This window comes from Drosophila obscura, unplaced genomic scaffold (genome assembly GCF_018151105.1).
Source record: "Drosophila obscura isolate BZ-5 IFL unplaced genomic scaffold, ASM1815110v1 contig_58, whole genome shotgun sequence".
In the NCBI taxonomy this organism is placed as follows: Eukaryota; Metazoa; Arthropoda; class Insecta; order Diptera; family Drosophilidae; genus Drosophila; species Drosophila obscura.
In genome coordinates this window covers 159,814-177,373 of record NW_024542848.1, presented here as the reverse complement: position 1 = coordinate 177,373, position 17,560 = coordinate 159,814, and positions in this window count along the sequence as shown.

The following is a 17,560-nucleotide window of genomic DNA, read 5'->3' as shown; positions in this document are numbered from 1 at the left end:
TTCGACCTACTAGGTGACCGATTTATAGCAGCTGGTGACTACAATGCCAAGCACACCCATTGGGGATCTAGACTTACCAACCCGAAAGGAAGACAACTATATAACGCTATAATAACCCCACGAAACAAACTAGACTTTATCTCTCCGGGCAAGCCCACATATTGGCCCACAGATCCAAACAAGCAACCCGACTTGATTGATTTTGCAGTTACACGAAGGGTGCTGCAAGCTCAGATTAATGTAGATCACTTAACAGATCTATCATCGGATCACTCGCCCATTCTACTTCACCTTTACGACCATCCACAGCTTTCGGAACGCCCACACTTTCTAACTTCTAGCAAAACAGATTGGCTCAAATACAGAAAGTACATAAGCTCTCATATTGATAGCTGCCCAAACATTAATTGTAAAGATGACATTGATAGGTCAGTCGAAGCATTGGTTTCCTCAATGTCACTGGCGGCAAAACACTCAACACCAATATTAGCATCTAATAAACTTTCCAACAGCAGTCGTATTTCTAGGCACATTGAAGTGCTGCTACGCGATAAAAGAAGGCTTCGCCGAGAGTGGCAAGCACACAGATCACCTGCATCGAAAGAGCGGCTAAAAATAGCCAACCACCTACTACGCAGAGCCCTAGAAGATGAAAAAAACCGAGCTCAAATATCCTATATGGAGCAACTCTCCCCAACTAGCAAACGATTCCCACTGTGTAAAGCAAAATCAGGCGTATGCCCACCAATCGAGAGTGAATCACCTTTGCGTACACAAACAGGAGAGTGGGCAGCAACAAAGAGAAGGCAAATACATTTGCCGTCCATCTAGAAAACGTCTTCAAACCACACCCAGCATCGAATAGCTTTGTGCTCCCACCAATCAACAATCCCGAAGCTACTCCGCCTATCATATTCCAATCAGGAGAAGTCACAAGGTTCATTAAAGACCAAATCTCAAAGCAAAAGAAAGCTCCGGGCCACGATTTCATCTCTCCTAAAATGATCATAGAATTGCCGAGCTGTGCAGTGTATTTCCTTACTATGATATTCAACAACATTATGAAATCGGGCTATTATCCTCAAGAATGAAGGAAATCAGTCATCACAATGATCCATAAAGCCGGAAAAGACAAGTCCAAGCCATCATTATATAGACCTATCAGCCTACTGCCTTGCCTATCAAAGATATTTGAAAAGCTGCTCCTGAATCGTATCAAACAACACCTACACATCAACGGTGCCATCCCGACTCACCAATTTGGATTTCGCGAAAAACACGGAACCATTGAACAAGTAAACCGTATAACCTCTGAGATACGAAATGCATTTGAAAGACGGGAGTATTGCTCCGCTGTTTTTCTGGATGTCGCACAGGCTTTCGACCGCGTTTGGTTAGATGGCTTAATCCACAAAATCAAAATATTACTTCCACAGAACATCCATGGAATATTGGAGTCATACCTACAGCAAAGAAGTTTTGCAGTACGATGCAAAGATTTCCTCCCTGAATATCATCCAATTGAAGCTGGTGTACCGCAAGGCAGCGTGCTTGGACCGACACTGTATATCATATTAACAGCAGATCTACCGACAAACAGCCTAACCACAACTTCGACATTTGCTGATGATACTGCCATATTAAGTCGCTCCAAGTGCCCAAGAAGGGCAACGGATCACTTATCATCTCATCTCGTGGCCTTAGAAAAATGGCTAGCAGACTGGCGGATACATGCAAATGAGCAAAAGTGCAAGAATGTCACCTTCACGCTGAACAGACAAACTTGCCCTCCATTATGTCTGAAAAATATCAACATTTCACAAACCACCGAAGTAACATACCTTGGTGTTCATCTGGATAGAAGGCTAACTTGGCGTAAATACATCGAAGCGAAGAGAAATCTACTTAAATTTAAAGCTAGTAATCTACATTGCCTAATAAACACCCGTTTACCACTAAAACTGGAGTACAAAGTACTTTTGTACAATGCAGTTCTCAAACCCATCTGAAAATACGGCTCCGAGCTATGGGGAAATGCTTGCGTTAGTAATTTAGAAAAAGTCCAGAAGGCTCAAGCGAAGATACTAAGAACTATCACTGGGGCACCATGGTACATACGGAATGAAAATATCCATAAAGACTTAAATGTAGGATCAGTTAAAGATGAAATTGCCAAAGTGAAAGCAAAGTACCAGGCCAAGCTTCAAGCCCATCCTAATAGACTTGCGCAGTCTTCAACTTGGCACACTAGCCATACACGACTCCGGCGAAGAGACCTTCCCACCCAGCAATAATACTTAGCTAGGGACGTACTCTAAGTAATTAAGTGTAACTAATTAAATAAATATATTTGGCTAAGATTTGTATACTTGTCGTAAGTCTCTAATAGGAAAGATTCGATAAATAAAATCCCGTAATAATAAAAAAAAAAAAAAGCAAAATTATCTATATTATAGAGAGCATCTATTCCATCTATGCTATTAAAATGTGTTGGTAAGTTTGAAGTCTTACCGAAAACTAATTCATATGGACAATAATCGTGTGCCATAGAAGGGGTTGTATTGAAGCAGCATACGAAGTATTGGAGCAGGATTTTCAAGCTATTACTAGCGACTTGCCTGGGCAGTTCGGTACTGCCTTACTAAAAGTGAAAACCCTTCTGCAGTTAGGCAAGTACTCAAAGCCCACTTATCCACTTTTCGGATAGATCCCAGTGAATCGCAATCCATCATGTATATGGCCAATCGATCGCGTTTGCCGCAGCTGCAGCTGCCGAAGTTCAGCGGAGCCTATACCGAGTGGTCAAGCTTCTATTCAATGTTCACTGCTGTGATTGATAGTGAAGCTGATCTGACTTATATCGAGAAGTTGCAACATTTGCTATCATGTTTGAGCGGCGCGGCGTTGGACACCATTAGTTATTAATTCGTTGGAGATAAACCAGGCCAACTATACGACTGCATTAGATATACTTAAAAAACGATTTAGTAATAAACGTCTCATCCTACAGGCACACATTAGCGAGGTATTTGGGCTGGAGCGAGCCGATTCATCGGTTGGCAAGCTGCGGGCGTTTTCGGACTCCGTCACCGCACATCTTTGCGCTCTGGAAACCAAGGAGGAGATTGGCGATTGCGTAATCGTTCACGCAGTCGTGCAGAAGTTGGACAGGGCGACTCAATCGAAATGGGAAGACGGCTCGTCGAATGAAGATCTTCCCACTTGGGAGAAATTGTCTGCCTTTCTGGACAAAAGATGTCGCACCCTGGAAAATTTTGATCACGCTCTTCATTCTGGTTAGGTTAGCAAGCCAGTAAAGACCGTACCTACCCAAAAAAATCATTCGTTGCATCGGCAGGCTTAGGTTTTTGTGAGCTATGCCGTGCCCAAGACCATTTGATTTCGTAATGCAAGCGCTTTGAGAATATGTCTTCTAGAGCGCGTCATAAAGAGGCCAAGCGACTGTCTCTTTGCATTAACTGCTTGCATAAGGGCCATCAGATGCGAGACTGCCGATCAGGTCCCTGCCGTACCTGCAAATACGCTGCTTCATTTCATGCCATCGCCCGTATCCACGCAGTCTATGAACCAATCTGCCGATGGTCGCAGTTTCGCCCAGCGCTCCCCAGTCCTCTCGACTCTCGTCTGATGTGGTGCTTCTAGCAACAGCTGTTGTGCTCATCAAGGATCCGGTTGGCACGTTTGTACCATGTCGAGCTCTCTTGGATTCTGATTCCCGAGTTCATTTCGTCACTTCTCGGTTTGTGGAGTAGCTAAAACTTCGCAAAATGAAATCTTTTGCTGCAGTTTCAGGCATTGGAGACGTCAGCTTTTCCACAGAAGGTTACTCAGTCGATCTCGTCCTAAAATCTCGCATCTCGGAGTACTCAACAACCATGAGGGTCATTGTAGCTCCGCGGATAACAGACCAGCAGCCTAACTATTCGTTCAACATTGAATCTTGGAGCGTACCGTCGAATATACAGCTTGCTGATCCATCGTTTTTCGTACCACAGCGAATTGATTTGCTCATCGGAGCAGGTTTTTTTTTTTGAATTGCTGTGCGTTGGCCAAATCCATTTAGCTTTGGGATTGCCATTGCTGCAAAAAACACTCCTTGGATGGGATTGCGTATTGGATTGCGTATTGAAAGAGGAGAGTTCGTCCACAAAGTTAAGGGTCGTGTTCGATGGCTCAGCAGTGACGTCATCTGGAGTCTCGTTAAATGAGCTCCTAATGTCAGGGCCCACAATTCAGGCGAAGCTCTTCACCATTGGAATTACCGGAGACATTTTTAAGATGTGTGCGCGTGGCAGAGCCAGATTCTCTGTTACAGTGTATATTGTGGCGTGATTCACCCAAAGATGACATCCAAGTTTTTAGGCTGGACACGGTCACGTATGGCACAAAGCCTGCTTCATTTTTGGCCATTCGTGCAATGCAACAATTCGCCAGGGATGAGTCTTCGTCGTATCCATTGGGCTCGAAAGTCGTTTTGCGGGACTTCTATGTTGAAGACATGATATCAGGAGGCGATGCCGTTGAAAAAGTGCGGAAGGTCATGCATCAAACCACACAACTCCTTGGTCGTGGTAATTTAAGTTTGAGAAAGTGGTCTCGAGCTTTGTAGAAGTGCTTCAGGATGTCCCAGAGGCCGACAAGGAAACCCTTGTAAAGTTTGACGACGGGAGCGACATTACAAAGACTCTTGAGCTCGTATGGGATCCACGCAGGGACAAGTTCTTATTCACCTTTGCACCCAAGATCAGTCTTGGCCGACACACAAAGCGGACTGTGCTATCTGTAATCGCACGGAGTTACGATCCCCTCGGTTTAATCGGACCAACGTTGACAAGGGCGAAGATAATTATTCAAAAGATGTAGAGAAGCCGCAGGCTTTGGAGAGTGAATGGACCCAATTCTGCCAGGATGTTGCCGAAGTTGATCGTGCTGAGTTTCCTCGCTACGTTCTGCAAGTTGGAGCCAGGATCGAAGTGCACGCATTTTGTGATGCCAGTCTCGCTGCGATCGATTACCTCACTTGGAGTTCAGACCCATCTATTTTGTTCGAAATCTTGGCTGGTGCCGCGCTTCTTGCGCGCTTGGTTAGCGAGGTCTTGAGGATAAAAGCGCTCAATTGCAAAGCCTTTTGTTGGTCAGACTCCTCTGTGGTGCTTTCGTGGCTGAAGGAATTCAGTCTTCGAAATTCAACGTGTTCGTTGCCAACAGGGCCGCTGCCATACAGCAGCTGACGCAGGGAATGGAATGGAATTATGTCCCGACCGCGTTGAATCCGGCTGACATTATTTTCAAGGGAGCCTCACCTCAGGAACTCTTGCAGTCGTCTCTTTGGATGAAGGGACCGGCATTTCTACAAATGGAGAAGGATGTTTGTTTGTTTGCCAGAGAGAGACCTTCCAGAAGTTCGGCAGAAGGCTCTGTTAACTTCGGCTGGAGTGGACGTTTCGCGTAATTTCAAGTACATCAACTCGTTTGGAACGATGAAACAAATCTTTGGATATGTTTTTAAATTCGTCAAAGGGATTAGGTCACCAAAGCTCACACTCGAGGATATTCGTGGGAGAACCCACATGCTCCTTCGCATTGTTCAAAGGGCGTCATTGTCTCCAGAGTATAAGGCTTTGAAAAAGGAAAGTAAAATCGATTCTTCAAGCATCATTGCATTGCTGTCTCATCGCTTGATTATGATGATCGCCATCCAATTATTTCACCGAAGGATCAACGTTGACGTTAGCCGTCGTTGAGCACTTTCACCGGAAGCATCACCATGCAGGCCCGCAGTCGCTGCTCGGCTTGATTCGGTTACAGTATTGGCCGATACGCGGAATAAAGACGGTTTCTCGCGCATTGCGGAGATGCATCATCTGCAGTAAATATCGGCCTCGTCTCGTGAAGCACATAATGGCAGATTTGCCAAAGGATCGAGTGGAGAAGTCACCGGCATTCACTGTGACCGGGATTGACTACTGTGGACCCTTCTACCGATGTACGCAACAAGGCCCCACAGAAGTGTTACATATCGACCAAGGCAGTATGGCTGGAGCTGGTAAAGGATCTGACGACAGCTTCGTTCCTGGCCGCCCTCAAACGTTTTACGGCCACAAGAGGCATTCCAAGATGCATTTGGTCGGATAATGCGACCAACTTTGTTGGCGCAAGGAATGAGCTGGAGGAACTAAAACGCCTGTTCTTGAGCCAGAAGCACATCGACGACGTTCATGCGCACTGCCCGTACTTTGGCGGGCTTTGGGAGCCTGCTGTCAAAATGACTAAGCGGCACCTGTACACTTCAGTCGGAACGGGCATCCTTGGTTTCGAATAGCTTCGGACCTTGGTATTCCAAATACAGGGAATAATCAATTCTCGCTAGAGTTGGGTAAAGAGTGTTCACTTTACTGAACAAGTTCAGTTGCTCACTTTTAAGTGAGTGAACAACTCGCTCACTTTGCTCAGTTGCTCATTTGTTCACTCAGTTGTCCACTTGTTCACTCAGTTGTTCACTTGTTCAGTTGCTCACTCAGTTGTTCACTTGTTCAGTTGTTCACTCAGTTGTTCACTTGTTCAGTTGTTCACTCAGTTGTTCACTTGTTCAGTTGTTCACTCAGTTGTTCACTTGTTCAGTTGTTCACTCAGTTGTTCACTTGTTCAGTTGTTCCCTGTTCAGTGGTTCACTCAGTTCAATGCTTTGTTTTTCAAACATTTGTTAATTTTCCCCAGTTTATTTTTGTGGTTCATTCGACATACATACAAATAGATTTACATATGCATGAATAAGTATGTTTAGCAAAACCCCCCCACCCAAATATTAAAGAATATCGGATAACAATACATAAAAGTAAGAATATTTTATTAAGAAAAAGAAAAGGCAAAAAAAAAGTTTATTCATGTATTTCAATACGGTAGGAATATTTAATAAAAAATAAGACAAAAAAAAAAAGAATATATTTCAATACGGCATGTGGAGATCATTATTCATGGATAAAACAAGCTTAGAGCCCTGGACTAGAGGCTGAGATTCTGAAGTGCTGTGCTAGATAAAAATGGTTTGTGATTAATTGGAAAAATTAAACAAATAATAAAAATGTTCACCTTTGTGTTTACATGTTGCTGTGAAGGAACATAAGGTTCTCCACCTTATTGGGATTTAAAAGAGTTCGCCTCTTTCTAATAATTTCGGCAGCTGCGGAAAAAAGTCTCTCGCAAGGCACAGATGTTGCCAGCAAACACAAGCGCTTCAATGCGATGGCATGTAGGCGTGGATAAGCATCTTTTCTTGACTCCCACCAGATCAAAGGATCATCAGTCCTATTAAGGCATTCCTCTGCCAGATATCTATCCACCTCTTTAATCGCAGCTGACATGTCGTTGCTTGGTTTCGATGACTCTTTAAATAAATGATCGTACTCCTCCCACAAGTCATTATTTCCAGTTTCCTCCTTCACTACGTTGCTATCAGTTTTTCCAGTTTCCGTTGGAAAATCAAAACTATTTTCAATGACTTTAGCCTTCAAAGATTCAATTGCTGCCTCCAAGCTAAGCTTTGATCGAAACAGGCGACCTTTGAAACGAGGATCCAAAATTGTGCTTTCAGCATACAAATCGTTGTTTTCAAACTCTTTGAATCTATAAGTCATTTCACGTTGTAGCTCCTCAACAACCAACGAAACCGAATCATTAGAACAATTTTCACCAATTTTTTCCATTTTTAAAAATAATAAATTGCTGAGAATAATGACTCTCGAAAGAGTAACATTTTTCTCCGAAGAAATTTCTAATGTTACTTGATAGAAAGGTTTTAGCACCGGCAACAAATCTTCAATTATTTTCCAGTCTTGGTGGGTTAGAATAAGATCAGGGCGAAGTATAGACACGGCTACCATAACCGCCTCTTTTAAAGTTAGCAGTCGCTCAAACATTTTAAATGTGGAATTCCATCTTGTCTGTACATCCTGTACCAATTTTAAATCTGGCAGATGCGTTTGCCGCTGTGCCTCCTTTAACTTTTTGGTTCCAACTGCGCTGCGATTAAAAAACTCCACGATTGCTTTGACCTTTTTTCGTGTCTCGGATATTTTTTTTAGCCCGTTTTGGACAATTAAATTCAGTGTATGAGCAAAGCAGGAGATGTGCCGCCAGTTTCCAAGCTTAACTGCACCCACAATATTAGCGGCATTATCGGACGTGATTGCTACGATTTTATCTTCGATACACCATTCAGCCACAATTTTGTTCAAATACGAGCATAGGTTTATGCTAGTATGCCTCTCATTAAAGGCTTCACATGCAAGCATATGCGAATGTAACGTTGTCGTTTCAGTGGAAATATAGTGAGCTGTTACCGCCATATAACACTCATTTGTCAATGAAGTCCATCCGTCTGTTGTCAAACAAACCGCTGAAGCGGAAGAAACGATCTCTTTTATATTTCCAGCGAGCTCAGCTCGGACGTTTGTCATCAGTACGGTTGACAGTGTTTTCCTAGTCGGCAACTTGTAGCCCGGGCAATGGGAAACATCCTCGATCAGTTTTTTAAAGTCGGGCTCCTCGACTATTCTAAGGGCATGATGCCCTTTTGCCACCATTCGAACAAGCTGTCGATCGATCTCTTCACATTTTCGGGCCGGTGGGGGTCGATGGATAAAATCAACGATCCTGCGCTGTGTTTCTGTTGCATTGCCTCCTGAATCGCTTGAATGCAGTGTGTTCTGGCGTTCAACGCTTACTAAAGCACATGGATGTTTTGCCTTTAGGTGGCGACCAAGATTGCTCTGCGATACGCAAGACAAAATTACCTTGCAGATGTTACACTTGGCCTTTTGGTCGTCCAAATGCTCAAAATGATCCCAAATGGAACTTAATTTGCGTTTAAGAGACATACTTAATGTTTTGTATTAAAATTGGAAATTCAAAGCAAAAACGCGACTCTGTAAGAAAAGTGGCCACACAGTTCATAGAAACAGTGTTGCCACCATGCTGAAGATTGAGCCCCTTGTACAACAAAAAATTTAACCGTTAAGCATGTGAACAGAATTTGTACCTAAAACGCAGTTTAAGTTCGATTTGGGATCATTTTGAGCATTTGGACGACCAAAACGCCAAGTGTAACATCTGCAAATAGCCATATGACATTAGACTTGCTAACTGACTAGCTGAAAAAATAAAGATGGCCTTATGGGAAATGCCTTCAGTCAGAGCGAGAGAACTATATGCGTCAAGCTGGCTGTCCAGTTGAGCTGGGAGAAGCGCTGCGGCAGAATTTATCGAAAATTTTACTTTGCGGATGCAATTATGCTGGCTTGGTGTCTGGGTTCTGCTGGAAAACATCATTGTGTGTCAAGTAGTGCCTTAGTTGTTCTACTAAAAGCCATTAGACGTTTCTAGAGACTGCTACGAACAATAATGTTGCATTTTGTCTCTAGTGCTATCCCTCTCTACGCAGCAAAATTGTCTAAGTCTAATGTCATATGGCTAAAAGTAATTTTGTCTTGTGTATCGCAGAGTAATCTTGAACAGGGAACAACTGAACAAGTGAGTGAACAGGGAACAACTGAACAAGTGAGTGAACAGGGAACAACTGAACAAGTGAGTCAACAGGGAACAACTGAACAAGTGAGTGAACAACTGAACAAGTGAACAACTGAGTGAGCAACTGAACAAGTGAACAACTGAGTGAGCAACTGAACAAGTGAACAACTGAGTGAACAACTGAACAAGTGAACAACTGAGTGAGTAAGTGAACAACTGAGTGAACAACTGAACAAGTGAACAACTGAACAAAAATTGAGTGAACATGTTCAGTTCACTCAGTGAAGTGAACAGCTCATTTTTGTTCACTCACTCATGAGTAACCAAACTCTAATTCTCGCCCTTTTATTTCCTTTCAGAGAATCCAGATGATCTTGGCGTCCTCACTCCGGGCCACTTCCTCATTGGTCGACCCGTTTCCGGAGCCGGACCTATCCTCGTTAAGCTACAGTCGGCTGGATCGTTGGCAACACGTCACCCGCATTCAGTAGATGTTCTGGAGAAGGTGGAGCGAGGAGTACTTAACTCTGCGTCAAAGGCGCTCGAAATGGCGGTCCGTGAAGCCGTCAGTCAAGGTCAAAGACATCGTTTGCATCAAGACGGAAGGGCTGCCTCCATTGAAGTGGCCGCTAGCTCGAATCGTCGACGTCATCCCTGGAGCTGATGGCGTAATCAGAGTTGCCGTTCTTCGTACGTCGACTGGTACTACTCGATGAGCTGTTACCAAGCGTCCTTCCCGTGAATGCTGATGCGGAAGTCCCTGATATTCCGCAGGGGAGAGAATGTTCGGAGCAGCCGCTGGCAACAAGCTCTTTGCGCTAGCTGGCGCTCTTACATCGAATGCACGCTCGCAAGCCGTGAGAGCAAACGGAACGGAATAATATAGTCCGACGACCCTTGGAAAGTAGTTACATATATGTTCAGTAACCCTTTGCCTAAAACACACGGATTGAATATGTCGCTTGTCGAGAATAAAACCAACATTTGTTAAGTTTAAACGATTTCGCGTTCTGACCTTCTATTTGTAAATTATTCAAGCGGTCGGAAAAGCCCGACAGCTCACAACAATCTGTTTTAGGAAGTGGACCGATCGTATCCACAATAACCCTATCAAACGCCATTTGGGGTGTTTCGGTAATAGTCAATGGGGTCTTGGTATGCTTAGTAGTTTTGGATTTTTGGCATTTTGGACACTTTCTTACATAAGCTGTAATTTGGCGTGTCATGTTGTTCCAATAATAATGCCTTTTTATTTTCGCTAATGTTTTAGCTTTACTTGTATAACCTCCTTGAATTGGATCGTCAGGGAATGTAGACAGTATATCTTTTTTACCTTTTATTGTGGTCACCGGCTTGAGTAGCGCTACTCTTAAATTCTTTAATATTTTGTTGCCCTTGTTCTTGAAAGATTCTATTGAAATGTTCTCAAAGATTTCTTCGCTCGGTGCCATTTTAAGTTGGCTGATGTTATTTATACCGGCTTCTTTTTCAGGCCTTTGGAAAAATTGACCTAAGTCGAAGGTTCCATTAGTATAAAGGTCGCTAACTTTAATTCTTAGAAATATCTTTTTGCCATGTTTAAAGTTACATTTAGTCGAAGATAAATGTAAGGTCACTACTTTTTAACGTCATCATTTTGTATGACGTATATATTGAGCTTTGAAGAGATCGATTGCTTTTGCAATTCTACTTTGATTTCTTGTAGTGACTTTTAATATTGTATTGGTTGTTTGTATATCTCTAAATTCCTTGATGGTTATTCTTGATAACGCATCTGCTACATAGTTGTCCTTTCTATTAAGATACTCTACTGTGAATTCATATTCCTCTAAGTCAAGCCGCATTCTGGTTAGTATGAACTCGGATTAACCATTGAAAATAGATAAGTTAATGGTCTGTGGTCTGTTTTGACTGTGAAATGTCTACCATATGTATATGGTCTAAAGTGATTTATTGCCCAATGTATTGCTGCTAACTCTTGTTCTGTGGTTTTTTTATTACTTTCTCCTTTTTTTGAAACTGCGGGATGCGTAAGCTACGGGCAATTGAAGGTTGTTATAGTTTTGTGTTAAAACTGCTCCACATGCTGCTTTACTAGCATCGGTAATTATGCAAAATTCTTTGCTAAAATCGGGGTATTGTAGTAAAGTTGGATTCATTAATGCCGTTTTGAGATATTCGAAGGCATGCTGGCAATCAGATGTCCATTCGAATTTTACATACTTTTTACATAATCTTGTTATGTGACGAGAATAGTCCGCACAATTTTTAATAAAACGACTTTAATAGTTACAAAATGCAACAAATCTTCTAGCACTATCTGCGTCCGTACGGACTGGGTATTTCCTAAGAGCATTTCTCAGGGTGCAACTTAAGATTGTTCTTTCTGCATAGATCAAAAACATTTGCAAGATTTTTAGTCATATGTTTTTCGGAACAGCCTATGACAATTAGGTTTTCCGTGTAAAGGAATGCTTAAGAAAGGTTCAAGACAAGTAAATGCAATTTTCATCATTCTTTGGAAAAAATTAGGGGCTATTTTTAATCCATAAGGTAATCGCGTGAAGCGACAAGAGCCGTTGCTCGTTGGAAAAGACGTTATATTTCTTGAATTTTCTTCAAGTTCTATTTAATGGAATCCAGACATTAAATCTAGGCACGAGAAATATTTTGCTCGACCTAATTGATCAAGAATATTATCTATTCTTGGAAGTGGAAATTTGTCAGCTAGCAATTTTTTTTAATTTGACGATAGTTTATCACTAAACGCCATATTTTATCTTTTGAATCTGGTAAGGATTCCTTTGGATCTAATACTAAGGGGCTATTATATTCAGACACAGATGGTTCCACTATGTTATCTTGTACAAGTTTAGTTACTTGTTTAGCTATTTCGGCTTGTTCGGAATGAGGTGTTGAGCTACTGAGCTTCTTCAGCAGCGTTGTTTTGCGAGATTATTTAAGAGACGATGATTGTTCAGTTAATATATTCACAGTTTATTGTACTTAAGTTAATATATATGTATTATCCAAAAATAGCGAAAGGTGTGCGGATTTGATAACGAGAGTGAACGATGGGTCGATTGAAGACGCGGGACCGGCTTATGTTAGGTTTAATTTAGAACTCTGTGGCAGGCAGGTCACTGTGCCAACCGACGATACGTTGTTTTTTGGATGATACGAGATTTCGAAGTGCATCTGCTGCGCAGATTGTGCGTAAGAGATTAGCTCTGCTCTCTTTGCGCTGCCATGGGCCGGCGCTTAGCCGAACAGTGTTCTATAATTCTTTATGTAACTTGGCTCATCGTCTCTCAATCTTAATTTTTGCTTGTAGAAATTATTTGATCTGATTGGTTCTGTTCAGTCGCATATTTATGCAGTAATTAATATTACATAATATACACTTATCGAATAAGTCAGGTCGACCCATGTAACGGGAGACATAATAACAAACGACAAGGCATTGTAGCTGAGTCAACAATAACCGCTTCTGCAGCAATTTCTGCCAACGATGCGATCGCTCGTCAGAGGCAAAAACACTGGTGCAATTGCTGACTATCACAATTGCCCAATAACACAATATCATATTAAATCCAAATTAATTTAATATTAATTCCAATTCCCTTTTACCATATTCTTACTAGACTCAGCACTTTCTGTACCTTTTGTTACCTATAAATAGAAATTAAGTTTGTTGAATAAAATCAGTATCAGAAACAGTACTATCACTGCCTGTTCACTCATTCTCTACAACTGCAATCAACAGAGGCTGTCGCCGTGTCTTCAGACCCTCATTTGCTCGACGTAGGAATCCCTCTCCGCAGTCCAACTGGTTCAAGTTCTAGTTGCGACGACAAATTTGTAGACGGTTTATGTACCGTATGCATACCAAAACACACACACAAACACACATTAACATTTGGTGACCCCGACGCAGGAAAACCTGCAGATCAAACTGAAGAAGTCACCAGGACTTTTCAATACAAACTGGCAACAAGCCACATACTTACGGTAGAATCTCCTACCAATAAGTAGAACAAATTGGCAGATCTGTCACTTTCAGATCATAAGCCAACAAGATCAACGATTAATAATATCAAGATCACAAGTGCGTTTCACCAGCACAAAACCTCCATCCAGTACATCGTCTGTACTTTTACTTTGACCAACATCGGTTGCGAACAGGAGCGTATCCAGCTGCAAAGCAAATAAATACTCCCAACGGGCCAAAGTAATAAGTAAGAGGAGAAATGGATTCACACAAGGAGGAACACGCTGCCGCCACAGAGGCATTAAATGAGCAGCAAGAAATTGGAGATGAAATTTCGAAGATAATAAGGAACTTCAAAAAAGACTCTCCAGAAAGCAAACAGAATATAACGTACTTCCAAACAAAAAAGGCGGCTCTCGAGGATGCATGGAACAGATTTAACGAAATCGACACCAAGATATCAAAGGCATATAAGACCGACCACTACGTTAAATTTCGTGAGGACTTGCGTAAAACACTAAAAACGTACGTTGCGATGTTTACTGAAAGCATGGACAAGCTAAATCAGGCATCAAGTGCTCAGGTGGGAAAAAATGACGAACCACAATCGAATGATCAGAGCCAGCATCCAACGGAGGTTTACAGCAAATTGCCTTCACTATGTCGCCGACAAAAGGCCATAGTAGCGTCCATAAAACGCATTCTGAGACAATTCTCAGAGGCGGGAGGACGTACATCAAGTGATTTGATAAAATCACTATGGACTCAAGCACAAGAAGTCCATTTTACTATTCACGAAGAATACGATAACCCAGAGGAAGGAGGATACAACATGGAAGCCTACCTGACCCTGGAAAAAGAGGTTCAAAGTGCATTGGCAAAACCAGCCACATCAAACAATAATGACGTGCAGCTTCCACGCATTAACATTCCCAAGTTTGATGGGGACATACTGAAATGGTCCCAGTTCTATGACCTGTTTTCATGTATGATACATGAAACAAACATGCCCACAGTTCGGAAGATGTGGTATCTGAAAACAACGGTAACTGGAGAGGCAGAAAGATTGATCCGACATATCGATCTAAAGGAAGAAAACTATTTGAGCGCCTGGGAAATTCTGATTGATACATACAACAATCCCAGAGACGTCGCTAGCACGGTATTAAACCGCTTCCTAAATTATAACACAGTTAATGACGACTCCAAGTCATTAAAAGAGTTGTACGTTACAACTATCGAATCCCTGGCATCACTAAAGGGATTGGGCATCAATATATCCACATGGGATCCAATATTGATTGCCGTCATCAAAAATAAGCTGGATGTCACTAACAGAGCCTTGTGCGAGCAATCATTGGGAAGATCAAAGGAAATACAGGCCTTGGACACAATGCTTCAGTTCCTAGAACAAAGAGTTCGAGTTCTAGGAACAGGCAAAAAGACACATGTCAAGGAAAGAGCCAAAGGGCACAACATGTGCAACAGTAAATACTGGAAAATCGAAGACGCCTCTCTGCTCATTCTGCAAGAAGGCAAGCCATTGGCTCTACGGATGCGATGAGTTTCGCTCCAAATCACCATCAGAACGACTAAATTGGGTACAAAAGCAGAAATTGTGTGTCAACTGTTTTAAAACAAGCCACAAAACAAATGCATGCCCAGGTCGGACATGTTTCAAATGCGACAAAAAACACAATACACTGCTGCACTTGGACATACCATCGGGCGTAAGTACAGAACCAAGAGCACCGACGGTTGGCGCAGCAAGTAACAATAATTACAACCTGTTAGCTACAGCAAAAGTAGCAGTAGAAGCAAACAATGGACAGAGAGCCAATTTCAGAGCCTTGCTGGATTCAGGATCACAGATCAACCTGATCTCTGAACGAATGGCATCAATGTTGTCAGTAAAACTTAATGATACAACATTACGCATCGAAGGAATTGGAGGTCAGTCAAAGACCAGCAGAGCACGAGTAAATGTTCTAATAAAATCACTTCACGGCGGATTTACGCAAAGAATTGAAGCATTCGTACTACCTCAGATAATTGCTGATCAACCAGCGCAGGCACTCGATGAAATGAACTTGAACATACCAAACAATTGCCCATTGGCAGATCCGGATTTCTATAAACCGGGAAAGGTCGACATGCTCATCGGAGCAGAACACTATTATTCGCTACTACTCCCAGACCAAAAACAGGCAAAGTCAGGAGGTCCGTTGCTGCAAAATACAAAATTGGGATGGATTGTGGCAGGAAAAATCAGGTCTGCACACAACTCCGCATCCATTTGTGCAATTGGACTCAACGAGCTAATGGAAAAATTCTGGACTCTGGACAATTTAGAGACGGAAGAAAAACCACGCACGCCAATCGAAGCACATTGCGAAGCTCACTTTATAGAGAACTTACAAACAGCATCGGATGGCAGGTTGATAGTAAAACTCCCTTTTTCCGAACACTCTTCAGCCCTGGGGGGGTCTTTGGAAACTGCAACGAAACGATTCCTGGCATTAGAGCGACGGATTTCACCAGACACCTGGAAAGACTATGTGGAATTTATGAATGAATATGAAGGACTTGGACACATGAAGATGGTCCCAGCAACTCAAGTGCCGGAGAGACACTACTTCATACCACACCACTGTGTACTCAAACCTGAGAGCACCAGCACAAAGTTACGGGTCGTGTTTGATGCATCATGCAAATCAACAAGTGGAAAGTCTCTAAACGACATTCTGCATGCCGGACCCACAGTTCAGAGTGAACTTATGTCCATTCTACTACGTTTTCGTATACATAAGTACGTATTCACAGCGGACATCGAGAAAATGTACCGACAAGTGTGGATAAGTCCAGAGGATCAGTTTCATCAGATGATAGTCTGGAGAAACAATCCATCTGAAGATATCAGGTACTATCGCTTAAAAACAGTCACATATGGGACCACATCTGCTCCATTCCTGGCAACGAAATGTCTGGATCATTTGGCAACTCGGAGCCAACACAGATTACCTATTGGATCTGCTGCATTGAAGAACGATTTCTATGTGGACGACTGTCTTACTGGCGCGGATACCATTCAGGAAGCGATACAAGTTCAACAAGAACTTAATAAATATTGCTACCGTTCGGTCTTAAACTTCGCAAATGGTGCTCCAACAACGACAAGCTCTTGCAAGGAATCCCTAAAGAGGACATTGTCAACGACGTCAAACTAGGTGAAACATTAGAGCAATACAGCGTGAAAACGCTGGGTCTCATTTGGATGCCAAAACAAGACCAACTGCGAGGACGAACCACAAAAAGCCAAGCAACACGCATCACCAAAAGGGTCGTGTGCTCAGAATTGGCCCAAATCACTGGGTCTCTTTGCCCCGGTGATAGTCAAGGCAAAAATATTTATGCAACAGCTGTGGGAGATTAAACTCGATTGGGACGATGAACTGCCATTACAACTCCAAAACGAATGGAAGGAGTACCGGGAGCACCTACAATCATTAAACTCAATGGAGATTCCCCGGCACGTATATGATGGAAAAGTGCCAGTCACCCAGGATCTACATACCTTTGTAGACGCATCGGAACGAGCCTATGGCGCGGCAGTGTACGTACGAGCCACCTACAAAAACAATCAGGTCTCTGTACGACTATTATGCTCAAAATCTCGAGTAGCACCCACCGCCAAACAATCCCTACCACGTCTAGAACTGTGCGCTGCAGTTTTAGGTGCCGAACTCACCAATCGAGTTAGAAAGGATCTCCATATGAATCTTGACACAGTATCAGGAATCTTCTGGACTGATTCCACCGTTGTACTGTCCTGGATTAACGCATCGGCGTCCACATACCACACATTCGTGGCAAATCGAATCGCCAAAATCCAGGCATTGACGAACCAATTACAATGGCGTCATGTTTCATCAGCCAACAACGCAGCAGATGTCCTTTCAAGAGGAATCTTAGCAAGCAAGCTAAGTGATCATAGTCTATGGCTATACGAACCATTATTCTTGC